The following is a 14,813-nucleotide window of genomic DNA, read 5'->3' as shown; positions in this document are numbered from 1 at the left end:
GCTGTAAAAAAGAATTGGTGCCTTATTTTTAGGATATGAGCTTTTTCACTAGAAGTAGCAATAAAGATTAATTATTCCTTATACAAAACTGTCACCTTATATTATTATATATTTTTTAACTACTTCAGTTTTACAAAAGTAAAGTTATATTTTGTGTTTTATAAATCTGTCCAGTAGTTTACCCATTCCGTAGAGAAGCTTGTTGAACGCCATAATTTGAAGGAACAAGAATAGCACCCGGAACTATTCTAAAGACGGGAAACACGACCATAGGGGACACATGAACCTGTACCATACGGAAGTATTCTAATGTCCGGAAATAGCTGAAGGGATGCGAATACATTAATGCATATAGAGGTTTAGAGACTCTTCGGATCCAAATGGTTGGCAAAGTATTTTTCCTTCATAGAACGAAAAGTACCACCGTATAACCTGGGAGCCAAAAGGAAAATAAGGAAATTATTGTACGCGTGGCATTTTGCTTATTTGTGCTGACGAACGGCCTGCTAGCCGATTTGCTATCCCAGCGGAAATTGCGTTTTGTTAACGGCTTGAAAATAGTGCAGGAGAGGCTGCTGAAAGAGGGCCTTGGTTTTGGAACTACTTTTCACTTAATGTGAAACACGGACCTGGGGAATTTTCTGCTTCCCATGTTCTGAATTATTATTTTAAAAGTGTTGTTGTTGTTGTTTTTTTTCCTTCTTCTTCTAACCGGAATTTGAGCACTAAACGCACAAGATTAGGTATTTGTCCAGCTAATGTGCCACGTATTTTGACAAGCTTGGTTGGCAGTGGTATTTTTTTCCCCTCCAGGTAGCTTGTGGCTGACTTTACTGGGTAATTTTCTTTTAAGCCAGTACATGACTTTTTACATTCATAGAACGTATGATAAGTACTGAAATATCTGTATATGTTACGCACTTTGTATACGTAGTTCAGCGAGCAGCAAGCTACAGAGAGATGTGAATGCAAATAGTCTCTCCCTCCCTTTCCCTTCTCCCCGTTTTTCGCACTGCACAAAAAGTACAGCATAGAATTGTTGAAAAACACGTGATATGAAGGTGAGTAGTCTTTTTCAATATGCCAAGTTTTGTCTTTCTTGTAAAAATCATCAAGTTTCACATAGGATGTTGGCGTTAAGTTCTAGTTGGTATTTTCTTGTTAGTCGTTTTTATGTACTAGTGAAATTTGATCAGTACGGTGCAGACAATGCAACGGTTAAGTCTGATTTGTTAATTTTGAAAAAAGTGAGATCTGCATGCATGATGTTCTAGTAACCGAACCGGGTAATGAAATGTACCGTTTGAAATATCTCATTGGAATTTAAAACCACAATGTATAACCATTGCCATTTCTACTTTCTCATTATTTACAATTGCATCGAGACGTCAAATCAAAATATCCGCTGAACTAATTCAGTTTGCCGCCATGAAAATTAAGATTCTAGAAAGTAAAAGTCCTCGACTGACCCTTTCTATGAATTTGAATTAAACGTTAAATGCAATGCATTTCAAAAGCACCAGGGTATTTTAAATTATGGTTATGCGTAGCTAGTTCTGGTATAACCAATTAATTGGCAACATTTTGGTGAGATACCTGAAAAGGTTATTTCGAATAAAGAACTCGATGAAACGTATGATTTGTTAGGAAATTGGAAAAGTACAAAAATTTTCCAATGAGAGTAATTACATGTAGTTGTCTCCGATGTAAGTTTGATAGTATTTTCCCAAAAATGAGCAAGTATTTTATGGCATCCTTAATGCTAGAGTAGGTCTGAAATTGCTGACAAGAAATTGAGTCTCCAGATATTTTGCAATTCTAGTTTCTCTATATAAGTTTAACATTTTTTGTGCATCCCTGTAGTGTCTAAGTATCCCATTTATACAAAACAGCAGATTCTTTTTTTTTCCCATTGAGTTTTTAAAACTCAATTTGTTTTTATTCCAGTAATATAATCAGACAAAACTTATAGTTATTAAATGTTTAGTCACCATGTTGAGTTTGTTTTAAAACAGTGATCTTGATCTCTGCAGTGCAGAGCCACACTTGTAACTGTTGATGGCCACTCTGTTTCTAACAAAAAAACTAAATGATGACATTTTATTTTAATGTAACAATCTTAGTTTACATAGCAACCAGTAGTCTATGGGATTAATATGGTTTTATGCCTTTGTGAAAATATTTTAAGCTTTATTGTTTTAGCAATTAAATGCATAGTGTTCTATGGCATTAACTAACAGTATCGTGATATCATGAAGTTGCTAAACCTAATGTAAAGAACCCATATGGTTTTCATGTGAATCTATATGAAATCATCACTAAGGCCAGGTTCATACTTCCTGTGAATGCAGTGCCGTGGTACTCGTGTTGTAGTGCTGGACCATTCACAATTCTGAATGTTCATACTTTTTTCACCAGGCAGTTGTGTACTTTTGCTGTGTGCCATTTTAACTTGGAAGTCAGAATTTCCATGTTCCTGGTTAAATTTCAACTGAAACACTAATCTGAAGTTGGAGTTCCGATTCGGAAAGTTAGAGGAACCTCTACAACCCTGACCTCAGAATTCAAGATGCCTGCACCCTTCATCAACAAAAGTGAAAGCTGTAGTTATATATTGTTTATTACCACTTGTGTCTTGTCTGTGTCTAATTTAGTCGGTCGTACACACAGTACTATCCAACCGTTTTCTGAGGGCATGTTGCTGTAGTATTTGTATCTGCAAAATACCATGTAATGCTGTGTTATCAACTGGTATTGCTAACAGTGGCTAACAATAACCTGGCTAGAACTGGTACTGCTAAAGGGCTTTCAGGCTTCTGGAACATGGTTAGCTCGGGTGTGACATCATTCCCAGCTCTGACTTCCAAGGTAAATGAAACGCAGAATTTGAAGCCACACCTGGATTAGTGCTGTCGAACAAATCTGCTCTTAAGTTACATCTGTGAAGTGAAGTATAGGCATTGTATTAAAAATAGGATTTTTGCTATCAAGTTCTTACAGTACATAAGGAATGGTTATTGCTGCCTAAAACATTTCTGTCACGTGAAATGATCCAAAAATAAATTGGAAAAAAACTAAATGAGAACTGTAAATATTGCTCAAAGAGGTGCACCGATTCCACTTCTTCAGTGCCGATCTAACTCTAATATCTGAACAACAGTATTTGATGTCCTTGTGGTTCTTGTACTGCAAAAGGTGTGCACATGACATCACAACTGGCAGAAAACACTGTGCACTGGTTAAAAAAAAAAACTGAGTGGCAGTTAGTGTTCAGCTTGAATGCTGCAAAAAACACATCTAAAATGTGAAAGAGCTGACATGCAATTGATTGTACAAATAATTTTATCAAGAAATAGAATTTTTTATAGACTGCTGAAAACTAAATAAGAAAGTATTGGTTGTGGATCAGTTACATATGGCCGATAACCAATCTGTCTCTAATTAGGTATGGTTTGGTGCCGATACTGATCCTGAATATTGGATCGGTGCCCCTCTAATTGCTTACCAAACTAATCTAATTAAATAAACATCAAATATTTTTTGTTACTGGTTTTATATACTGTTTAGCTAAAGTAATGATATTTTATCTTTGGGTTTCTCTTGTTCAATGCACTTGAACCATAGAAACAGCCAACAGCACTACATTGTGACATTTTGTAGCAAAGTCCTGCAACTTTCTCTCTATCCTCACTCATTGAACCCGGGTAGAGAGGTGAACCCCAGTCCAGGAGGTCTGAGGTAACAGTACTAACTACTGGTGCTTTTTCATTGGCATATAGGAACCGAGTCATACTGCAAAGAGACTAGTTTCAGCATGGTTTCAGCTCGATTTAGTTTTTCCACTATATAAGGGTTGCTTCAGTAAAGGCGTTGCTGGGTTTTGAGTAGGGATGACGCAGTACCGGAAATTTAATAGTTGATACCAATACCAGTTGTATTACACGATTCTCCATACCCGGTTCAATACCATGTACTTAAACTCCTTGATTAAAAACATTTGAACATTCTGAAAATTTCATTTTTATTTGTAAATGAAACTAACAGCACAGAACAGAATACTGCACTGATTTATGTGCTAGTAATGCAACAATTTTTTGTAGATGCCTCAATGAAAGGCATCACTTTTCATGGCTTTTTGAACAGTTGAAAGCTGTTTTGAACTGTGTATTACCTCTTGCATTTTATTTGTGGCTCATTAAATTGATCATACACACAGTACTGCCCAACCGCTATCTGGACTACAGTGTTTTTATGCACAAAATACCACGTAATGTGTTGTAATCGACTGATATGGCTAACAATTAACCGGGCAATAGCTGTCATACTGCAGCAGGAGTTCACATGAATTATATTTACAGATTATTTTTTTTTTTTTTAAGTGTGTTTTTATTAATTATTATTAAGAGAACTTATGCATTTAGCTTGAAAGTACAACCAACCTCTTATTAGATTAACTGCAACAGTAAAGAGTAAAACGTATCACTATCGAGCTAAATATGTATTAAAAATGTTGATTGTACCATCAAGTTAAAGGAAAACGATTAGTGTTGAGCGGTATACCGGTTCATACCAAAAACCAAGTTAAAAATTTTCTTCCAATATTTTAACACCAAAAAAGCTCTAAAAGTTGAAGTCACTAATCTGCAGAACAGTATGGGTGTTATAATTGAAATAGTTGTTTCAATGGGTTTCATCATTGGTTTGCACAGGTATTGTAGAGGACATGAGTTCTTTAGTTGAGCAGTGAATTGAACAACTTTACAACGCAGTACATTTCGTAGGTACCATACATCAGCTATGCTCTGTGAATCTTTTGTGTACAGGCTTCTTCTGTTACTTCCTGGGTCAACTCCCGTGGGGAACTGTGAAACATGCACAGAGAACGTAGGCCAGTTTGAGTCCGATTGAACGTAAACATGCAGTAAATCAACTCCCAGTCACATTATCTGGGTGTCTTAGTCTGATTTTGAGGAATTCGATTTAGTTCGATTCGATTTTCATTCAGATAATGTTTACATATATTTCAAAAGTCTGGTTTTAGTCGGATAAACACAAGAATTCGATTTTCTTAGTCTGCATGTAAACGACTTCATTGGTCATTAAAAGGTCTATGATGTGATCTATTTAGATTTCCAGAAGGCTTTTGATGTTGTCCCACAAACATTTTCTGCTTAAGATCAAAGCAGCAGAGATTTTAGGAATTGTAGCAGCTTGGATTGAAAACTGGTTAACAAACAGGAAGCAGCGGGTAATTATTAGAGGCACATTCTCTCTGTGGCCTGCGTTCATAGTGGAGTACCTCAGGGTTCGATTTTAAGAGTACTATTTTTCCTAATTTCCATAAATGATATCGACACTATACTTTTTACTAGGGGTGTAACAATGCATCGATTTGTATCGATTCAATGGCAAACGATCCAATGCATGGACGTGACCGCATAAATGTCGATGCAAGCGGTTTTTTTTTTTTCTCGCCGGTTCCAGTATTATTTTCATGATCCACTCCGAAATATACATGGTCTACACCAGGGGTGCCCAATACTTCGATTGCAAAGGTAGAGTGGGTAGATCGTATGCTTAAAAAAATAGAGGATGGATGACGCGTTCAACCGTGCCAGCTGCTGCAAAACTCCAGCAAGTGACCAGGTCACCTCCAGTTTATTTCTACTAAACTTAAGAAAGGGTATAAAAATGAATGGGGGAGCTGGACCAAGTAAGAGGCCTCATTTGTCAGTTTAACGTTGCTATTCCGAAAAAGGGAAATGCGGAGCGGCATTTGCGTACTATTCATTAAAACTACATTATCTTCCCTTCGAAAAGTGAGCTGAGAAAGAGACATTTTTATAGTAGGCAGATCATTTCAACTTGGTCATTTTATAAGTAGCTTACAAGCTAGCGTACCTTCAGAGCATTTGTTTAGTATGGCAGGTGACAGGGCGCTACATTCAGAGCACACAATCTCCTGAACACGTTGACCATTTAATTTTTCTTTTTAAAAAACCCTCTCAAAGAAGATTACTGACCGTAGAAGTCAGTCATGTTAATCTTCCTCTACATGTCTGTCCATGCAATGTTTTTTTATTTTTACCTTATTACACTTTATTTTGCTTGTTTTATGAGACATACTTGACTACACTAGATTTTGTTTACAGTTCCCAATGAAATATGATAAAATGCTAATTATATTTGCCTTTTTTAATTCATTGAAATGTAAAGGATTGTGTGAAATTTCATCATTTGACTACTAACCCAAGTATCGAACTGAATCGTATCGTATCTTGGGAATTTCTGAGGTATCAAAAAAAATTGAACCTTTGGCTTAAGGAATCGATATTGTATTGTATCGTTAGGAAAGCTGTAATTTACACCTCTAGTTTGTACAGCAAATTGTTTCAATTTACCCAAGGATGGGTGATGTTGCAGACACTGAATTAGTGGCATAGAGGGTACATTGGATTCTTGATTTAATTAGTGACTTGGCAAATAACCTGGCGGATAAAATTTACAACTGTTAACAAATGTAAGGTAATCCATGCAGGTAGCAGAAATATACATTTCCAATATTTCATGGTTACCCCTGAAATAAAGGTAGCCGATTTAGACCTTGGTGTATATGTATGTATGTATGCATGCATATATTCTTCCATGTCCTACTCTCATCAGTATGTGGAAGCTATTAAAAAGGCCAGTAAGATGCTGGGTTATGATACTCTAGGTATGTGGAGTTTAAATCAAGGGAGAGGTAAGACCTCTCATAGAATATTGTGTGCAGATTTGGTTATCTTATGCTTATTGCTGCCTTAGAATGGGTTCAGCACAGGTCTACAAGAATCTTTCCTGGTCTTGGTGGAATGTCTTATGTGGAGAGGTTAGTGGAGATGAATCTGTTCAGCCTTGAGCAAAGTAGACTAAGGGGAGACATGACCCAAGTATACAAGACTCTAACAGGTCTGGATGCTGTTCATCAATAATTATTTCAATATTTGCTAAAATACAAGAACTCTTGGCCCTAGGTGGAAAATAGCGGGAGAACATTTTAAACTGGATTTCAGAAAACACTACTTTACACAGTGAGTAGTTAGAGTGTGAAATATTCTTCCTGTTAATGTAGTGTAAGCTATAACCTTAGGTTCATTTACATCAGAGCTAGATAAGATTTTAACAACTCTGAGCTATTAGTTGAATTCTCCCCAAACAAGCTTGATGGGCCGAATGGCCTCCTCTCCTTTACAAACTTATGTTCTTATGGTAGTGATGCAACCAACTTTGGTCATGCTTTTGGTCCTGCTAGTGAGCAGGGCCATATCAGCTTGCAAAAAGCACCATACTATGCCACCGTGCTACTCATTTAAAACTAAATTAAAAATTTAGGGGACTGTTGCACATAACAGCTTAAGTTAAGATTTACCTTAAAGTCCGAGTTAAGGTTTCCTTAAAATGTTCACTTAAGTATTTAAGTTTTTCTCCTCATCTTGGTCTTATACCTAAGTGTCATGCCCAGCTCGTCCGCTCCTCGTGTGTGCCACGCCCCCTGATTACCCACGTGTGCTTCCCTGATCGTCTCCTGCTGTGTCCGCTTCCTTTGATTAGTCTGTGTATTTAAGTCCTGGTCTGACCTGTTCCCCTTGTCCGTCATTGTAGTTAGTTGTGGATTCAATGTAGTTTGTTGTGGTAAATGTTTCTTGGTGCCTTTTCCCCAATAAAACCCCGTAGTTTGCCCCGATTTCGCCTGTCTCGCCTGCTTTTTGCATGCCTGCCCGCACGATCACCGCTCTCCCCGCGACTGATCGTGACACTAAGGATCCCCTTAAAGTTGATTAAATGGTTGCACAAAAGACCTTAACAGCCAAAGTAAGGAAAACAATTTAAGGTACTTATCGTAGCTGCAAAATGACTGAATTTATGGCGATAAATGAATGAATCCCAAGAAACATTCTGCGACTGAACACCCAGTGGATATGATTAATGGTGAGCGGTTGATTTTATCTGACTGAGTCAATATATGATTTTATTTATATGGCCTACACGTGTTTATATTTCATTATTAAATCAGACATCTTTCGAATTTGCAGAACAAAAAAACCAATGTAATGTTATCCCGTTAATTAAACCCTGGCAAGTTTCACTGCTGTACTGGCAATATTAGACAGAAGTACATCGGTTATCAATCAAATTTTCTGATACAAAAATATGGAGATGCATGCAAAAATTCAAATAATGTAACTGAAATACAACAATAATTCATTCTGCTCAGTTTTTCCTCCACTACTTATTTTCCCAGTACTTTTGCGTATCTTCCAAGTTGGTACTAGTGCTTGTCATCAACTATTCAGCAAAGTTTATTGTTGTATGCCCCACTCAGTAGTTCTCAATCAAGCGAAAAGTACCTACTCGTAGTGAACACAATACACCAGGGGAAACAGTCCACATTTTCATCGGATAAGGATGCAGTAGGGATCAAATCCAACTTTTTTAATTTCGTCACTCACATTAATGCGCACTTTAATTACGTTTTTGTTGTTATCGTGTGCAATGTCAGGCGGTATGTTTGTCAACATTTCAGCCAACGAAATTAGGTCTGGGGGCAATAACAGGTTTTACAAGCAGGGATGCTCCATGGAAACCACAATTTTACTGCTGCAAAGTATCTTTCAATGCAGTAAATCCCTTTGAGTTTTTCCATGACTTTGGAAACCTTTCATGGGATTCTCTGCAACACCATTAAATTCCTCCGCTAAGGAGAAATTAAACCTTAAGTCTCATACTCAAGCTGTTTTGCGCAACAGGCCCCAGATCTATAACAACACTAAAGCAAGGGTATAGGTGTATGTTATGAACTTTTTATTTAGGTGTGTAGCCATCTTGGAGTCTTTATATTCCCTTAGTGAAGAATCTTATAAATGCTGGTATTTCCAGACTTCATCAGGCATCCTTTCTTCAAATCTGCTATGCATCTTTATTTTCAGTCTGATCAGAGAGGGCATAAAAGCTGTTTGTATATAACACTGCACAACAAAGTTTTTGTTTCTTGAACACTGTTGGGTGTTCCTTATAGATTTTTGGCTGTTGATTATGAAAATCACATCCAAATTTGCGCTTCACATATCGAAATCTTCAGTTTTGTCATGTATTTTTGTCATATTTGTGTCCAAAAATTTACATTTCTATAAGAGACCTATCAACAATGTTTTGGACAGTCTGAGAACAGTTGGAAACTTCTGTGGAAATTTACAGCCTGGGTAGGCCGGAGCCAGCTTGACACCGTCTCAGCAGGCTATAAAAGTGGCTTGCATACACAGATGCTGCTCATTGGGTTGATATAGAACTGATAATGTTTATGTATTGTTTCAGAATATAGCATTGCCTCCGTAGCAGTGGGACAAGTAAGGTAGATGCTATAGACATTTGCAGGACTATTGGTGTTGTTCAATATGTCTTGTCAACATTCTGCTGTATTTGTTGCAAATATTTGCTTGCGCCTCACAGATGCTCAATAACTGCTCTCGTGTAGAAAGCATATCATCTGTACAGCTGTAAAATCAGTGATCAAGACCAGTAATGGGCGCCTCACATTTGTTGTGCGACGTGCTGTCTGTTTGAGACCCTGCCTCAGAGGCACTCGAAAGACAATGTCGTTTGCTGTCCCAATGATATGGCAAAAACAGAAAGACCATGTGATGGACTGTTGCTTCTGTTTGACTAATGTGTCTGGCAAGTAATGTCAATTGACAAGTAGTCAATTGAATACCCTAATCTGTTTTCAGCAATGAGACCCATGCCACATGACCACAGTCTTTCAGGTCCAAAACCACTAGAGTAATGTACCTTAAATTAACCAGATGAAGAAACTACACTGCAGGGAACTGGTAGGGACGTTGATCCGGATTTTGAATCGTGCTCATCTGGTGATACACATCTCTTAACACAGTCAGAATTAAACAATCTGGTCAGAGATTTGGGTCTGTCAAAAGTAAAAGCCAAATTGTTGGGTTCGAGACTTGGAATGGCGTTTGATGTCACCAGGTGCGAACATTTCTGCTGACTGCTCTTTAACACTGCAACGTGATGTACCTGACATTGAATACAAATGAAAATCAAGAGCAAAACACTTCTAATTATGTTGAATTTAATAGTGTATAAGAAACATAAACATGATTAAATACGTTATTGCTGGTAAAGAGTTTACTGTCTATTTCTGAGTTCCTAGGTGATGCAGCAAAACCAAAATTATTTGTGCATACCCGCCAGGTAGCTGTCTCAATCAGCAAAGTTTTTCAAAAAAAATTGTTGTGCAGTGTTTCCAGATGTGTAAGCCAGTGAAAATGCATTACTATTTATAGATTGACTATACAAAATTTCATTTTAGTTTTTCTTAAAAACTGTATGTGCTAGAAAGAAACTTACGTCAGATTTGAATTCAGCAAAAACTCCATTAGGAACACAACTTTTTATTTCTGAAACAGAAAAAAAGTTCCAATTTGTTGCCCAGTGTAATCTGTAGTCCAGTCTTTTTTCTGACTTTCTGCTGTGGTGTATAGTGTAGATTGAATGTATTTGTAGCATGACAATAGTTAACTGCCAACAGAAAGGACAGTGACTAGAATCACAAAGATATATGTATTGTCTGAAACGTATGGGTATTAAGTGACCTACCTTATCTTAAATTCCCACAATGGTTTATAATTGTTGTTACTCATTAACCCTGTAATATTTATTAAATATTTAAATGTTACAGGTTTAATGGGTTGGTGTTGTAAATCATCACAGCGCACATGATTTTTAAATAATTTGTTTATAAATGCTGTCATATATCGTGATTTATTTTGAAGATCTCCATGATCTACTTCTGATGCGAATGATAGGGATGGTAAAGTTTTATGTCCTCTTACTAATAATTCTCACATTGAATAGTTTTTTTTCTAATCTGTCACGCCTGAAATATAACCTGTGATAGAAACACGTGATATTATTTGGCCAATCAGTAGGATAGTCTGTTGGTTTGTTAATGTTGTACAGATCTAAGGTATAACTACCTGAATTGTACCATGTGTCTGAATTGTATCTCGCACATTTGTGCATACACAGTATTTTCAACCGTGCATCAAACCGTATTGTCTATTTGCAACTAATGACAGTGGTTGTTTTTTTTTTTAGTGGTAACTGGTTTCAATGATTATGCTGACTAAAAAAATCTGGCGAAATTGCTGCTATCCAGTGACATGATATCTTGGTATGCTTATAGCTTTGGTTCAGTCTGATCTGAAGGGACGTGTGTGGTCAACCCACCGTAACTGGAGTACCTAATGAGATCCATAAACATGCACTCAGACAAGAGCAGGTGGTATGCAGAACTGACAGAGAACACAGAGAATCCAAAGTTGGTGGGGATCACTCACAAGCAGTCTGTAAAACAAACCTGATGTACTGAAAATTATTAACGGGATATGAAGGATTAAAGGTTTATTGCTATTTGAAAGGGTGTGCTTGCCTTATTAAGGTATTATTATTCCCTGTATGGATTCACTAGTGTTTGTGAGAGCTTTTCAGTTGTTTGTGTGAAAGCATTTCTGTGGTATGTGTGGAAGGTTTCACTAGTGCTTCAGAGCTTTTCAGTTGTGTATGTGAATGTTTCCATCTTCAGTTGTTAATCAACTGAAACACTCTCATATAATGTGAGAGTCTTTCAGTAGTCTATGTAAGTGCTTTCACTTGTGTGTGCAACTTTCAGTGTACTGTGTGAAGGATTTTGGTTTCATATATGTTTATGCATGGTTTCACATATATATGCATGGTAATTCTGAATGAAGTCCCTAACGGCCCCTCATACAGATTCATCATTGCTTCCATCTAACTAAATACGTACACTGTTTACTAGTTTACTGCAGATTAGTAGTACAGCTGAAATATTAATGAGATGCGCATTGTGACACCCAAAACTTAGTAATCTTCATTAAATTAGGTTAGCGGAGCACAACACATGCTGTTTTGGTATACTATGTTTGGTATGTCTTAGTGCGATTTACACTGAAGTGTCAGTGGAGAAAGGAACAGCTCAGCAGCCTCGATATCTTTTAAAACAGCAGATCTTGTGGATAAGCAAGGTAAAAAGACATCGGTGGTGTGGTGGTACTTTTCGCAGTTTAAAGTCTGACACGTTTAATAAACATAAGGATATGCTGAATTTGCTAGCTTTTGGGCGTCATAAAATGCCTCTGATAATTTAGTTATACTATTAATCTGCTTAACAAATTGTGGGCGTAAATAAATGCCTGTATAGTATCGAAAAGCTGGTGTAAAATACTAAACTAAGCTCATTTTGCTAATTTTTTAGTACCCATAACCTGCTGAATTCCGTAATGCGTGTCTGGTGGGTAGAGGAGGGTATTGGACAGTGCTTACTGTGGGTCAAGAGGTTTGACATGGTGGCAATGTGATGGGAGGGCTCAACTAAAAAAAATGCAGCCAAGCCATTGTTGTACATGTGTTTTTTTCGTTTTGTTTAGTGGTGGCTTGTTCACTATGTAGGTAAAAATACAATACTTATTTATTTAACCTATTTTTTTCATTCACACTTGTATCTACATTCTTCATTATTTGAAGGTTTTTGTTTGTGACCATGGGATAGATTTAATGCAGTGTTTCCCAACTTAGTCCTCGAGTAACCTGGACAGTCCACGTTTTTGCTCCCTCCCAGCTCCCATCCAATACCTGGTACAGGTCTGCTGAGAGGAAGCAAAAACGTGGACTGTCTAGTGTTCCCTGAGGACTGGGTTGGGAAATTCTGCATTAATGGGTAAGAAAATAAAGTGGCTCAGGCCAAGCCATGCAACATAATCTCACCCCCTCTTTTCCTCTTTGCTTCCTCAGTCTACCCTCCCCCTGTCCTGTGTGTGAGCACAGGTTAGCTGGAACAATATTTTGTGGCTCAGTCCGAGGCACTTCCTGTTTTTATTTATTTCTTCTTCTCCCCGTTTACAGAGCAGGGGTTGCATATAAATACCGGGTTTTACTTCAGCGCACACACACAACAGAGAGTTAGTGGACTGTGAGGAGAAATTTGACAAAAAGTGTCTCTGATTAGAATCTCATACTATGTCTTAAAATACTGCTTTTCATTTTCAGTCAAACATTCTTACCAGCACGTTTAATCGATATCTTTAAAGCATGAAATGGTGCTTTTTCATGATGCTTCCTTATCTGTGCAGAACATCTTTTATCACTGAAAAAATTTAATAAATCACTTTTAAATAAATCTTTAAATCCCTTTCTAATAAATTTTACATTTTTTTCAGAATATGTGCGACACATGCAAATGTGTTGTCAAAGTCCAAAATTAAACCAACTTTCAGAGGTTCTAACACTAACCAGAAATATAACTGATCAGATGAGTGCTGCTCTCAGGATTCAAACTGATTATTTGGTGCTGTAGGGAGAAAGGTCTTGTACAGAATCCAGTTTACTACCGAGTGACTCATTCTGCACTACCATAAATTCTAACATACAGCCCCTTCACATCCTGGGTGATCTGATCGCAAGTGGGCAGTGCTAAATACGTTCGCTCACACCTGGCATTAACATGCATCTCGACTTTCCCACAACTTATTTAACAAGCATGTAAATCACTTTTATATGCAGAATCTGCCAAACATTAAAAGGAGAAGAAGAAAACACCAAGCTATTGCTGCATTCCAGGGTAACTATACGACCTAAGGCAATAATACTCAAAATATAGTAAGGAGATATAGTAAATGAGTTCAATGATAGTTTTGCACGGGTATTCACTGTTGAGGACATTAGTAACTTACCAGTTCTTATTACTGATCCAGCATCGTCTGTAACTAATATATATATATAACTGAAGCTGATGTTTTTGCAAAGCCTAGCTAAGCTCAAAATAAATAAATCACAGGGCCCTGATGGCATCTTACCTATAGTGTTAAAAGAGATGAGGGATTTTATTTGCCGACCGTTAACTTTACTGTTTCAAAAATCCTTATCTGAAGGTGTAGTACCTTCTGATTGGAAGCATGCCAACATAATGCCCATTTTCAAAAAAGGGGATAGAAGTAATTTGTCAAACTATAGGCCAATCAGTCTAACTTGTATAACTGGTAAAGTTATGGAGGCTATAATCAAAGAGAAAATGGTAGATTACCTGGACTCCAATAACATTTTGTGGGATAGCCAGCATGGATTTAGGAGAGGTAGATCCTGTTTAACAAATCTGTTGGAGTTTTTTGAGGAAGCTACTCAGGAAGTTGATGATAAGAAGGCCTATGATGTCATCTACTTGGATTTCCAAAAGGTTTTTGATGTTGTCCCCCACAAGAGGCTCCTACTTAAACTCAAAGCGACAGGTATTTTAGGTACCGTAGTGACCTGGATTGATAACTGGTTAACAGATAGGAAACAGCGAGTAGTTATAAGAGGCACAATGTCACAGTGGGCCTGCGTCCATAGTGGGGTACCGCAGGGTTCGATTTTAGGACCACTATAGTTTATAATTTACATAAATGATATAGATACCAATATATACAGTAAACTGGTGAAATTTGCAGATGACACCAAGGTGGGTCCCTATCATTCGCATCAGATACTGAATTAGTGGCTCAGCAGCTACAGCGGGATCTTGATTTAATTAGTGACTGGGCCGATACCTGGCAGATGAAATTTAACGTCGATAAATGTAAGGTACTCCATGAAGGGAGCAGAAATATAAAGTACAGGTATTTTATGGGTCCCACTGAAATAAAGGTAGCTGATCATGAAAAAGACCTTGGTGTGTATGTTAATGCTTCCATGTCCCATTCTCG

General features: G+C 37.4%; 1 protein-coding gene across 2 annotated transcripts in view; it reads left to right on the top strand.

Annotated features, from left to right (window-relative positions):
* The first annotated feature begins 280 nt into the window (after positions 1 to 280).
* The window catches only part of LOC125718938 (uncharacterized), a 39,711-nt gene continuing 25,178 nt past the window's right edge, over positions 281 to 14,813 (top strand). For both annotated transcript variants that reach the window (XM_048993255.1, XM_048993254.1), the window contains exon 1: positions 281 to 1,061. The gene's annotated coding sequence lies outside the window, so the exon portion shown is untranslated. The remainder of the gene's footprint in view (positions 1,062 to 14,813) is intronic.

This window comes from Brienomyrus brachyistius, chromosome 23 (assembly GCF_023856365.1).
Source record: "Brienomyrus brachyistius isolate T26 chromosome 23, BBRACH_0.4, whole genome shotgun sequence".
NCBI classification, from domain to species: Eukaryota; Metazoa; Chordata; class Actinopteri; order Osteoglossiformes; family Mormyridae; genus Brienomyrus; species Brienomyrus brachyistius.
This window is presented reverse-complemented; position numbering and strand designations above follow the sequence as displayed.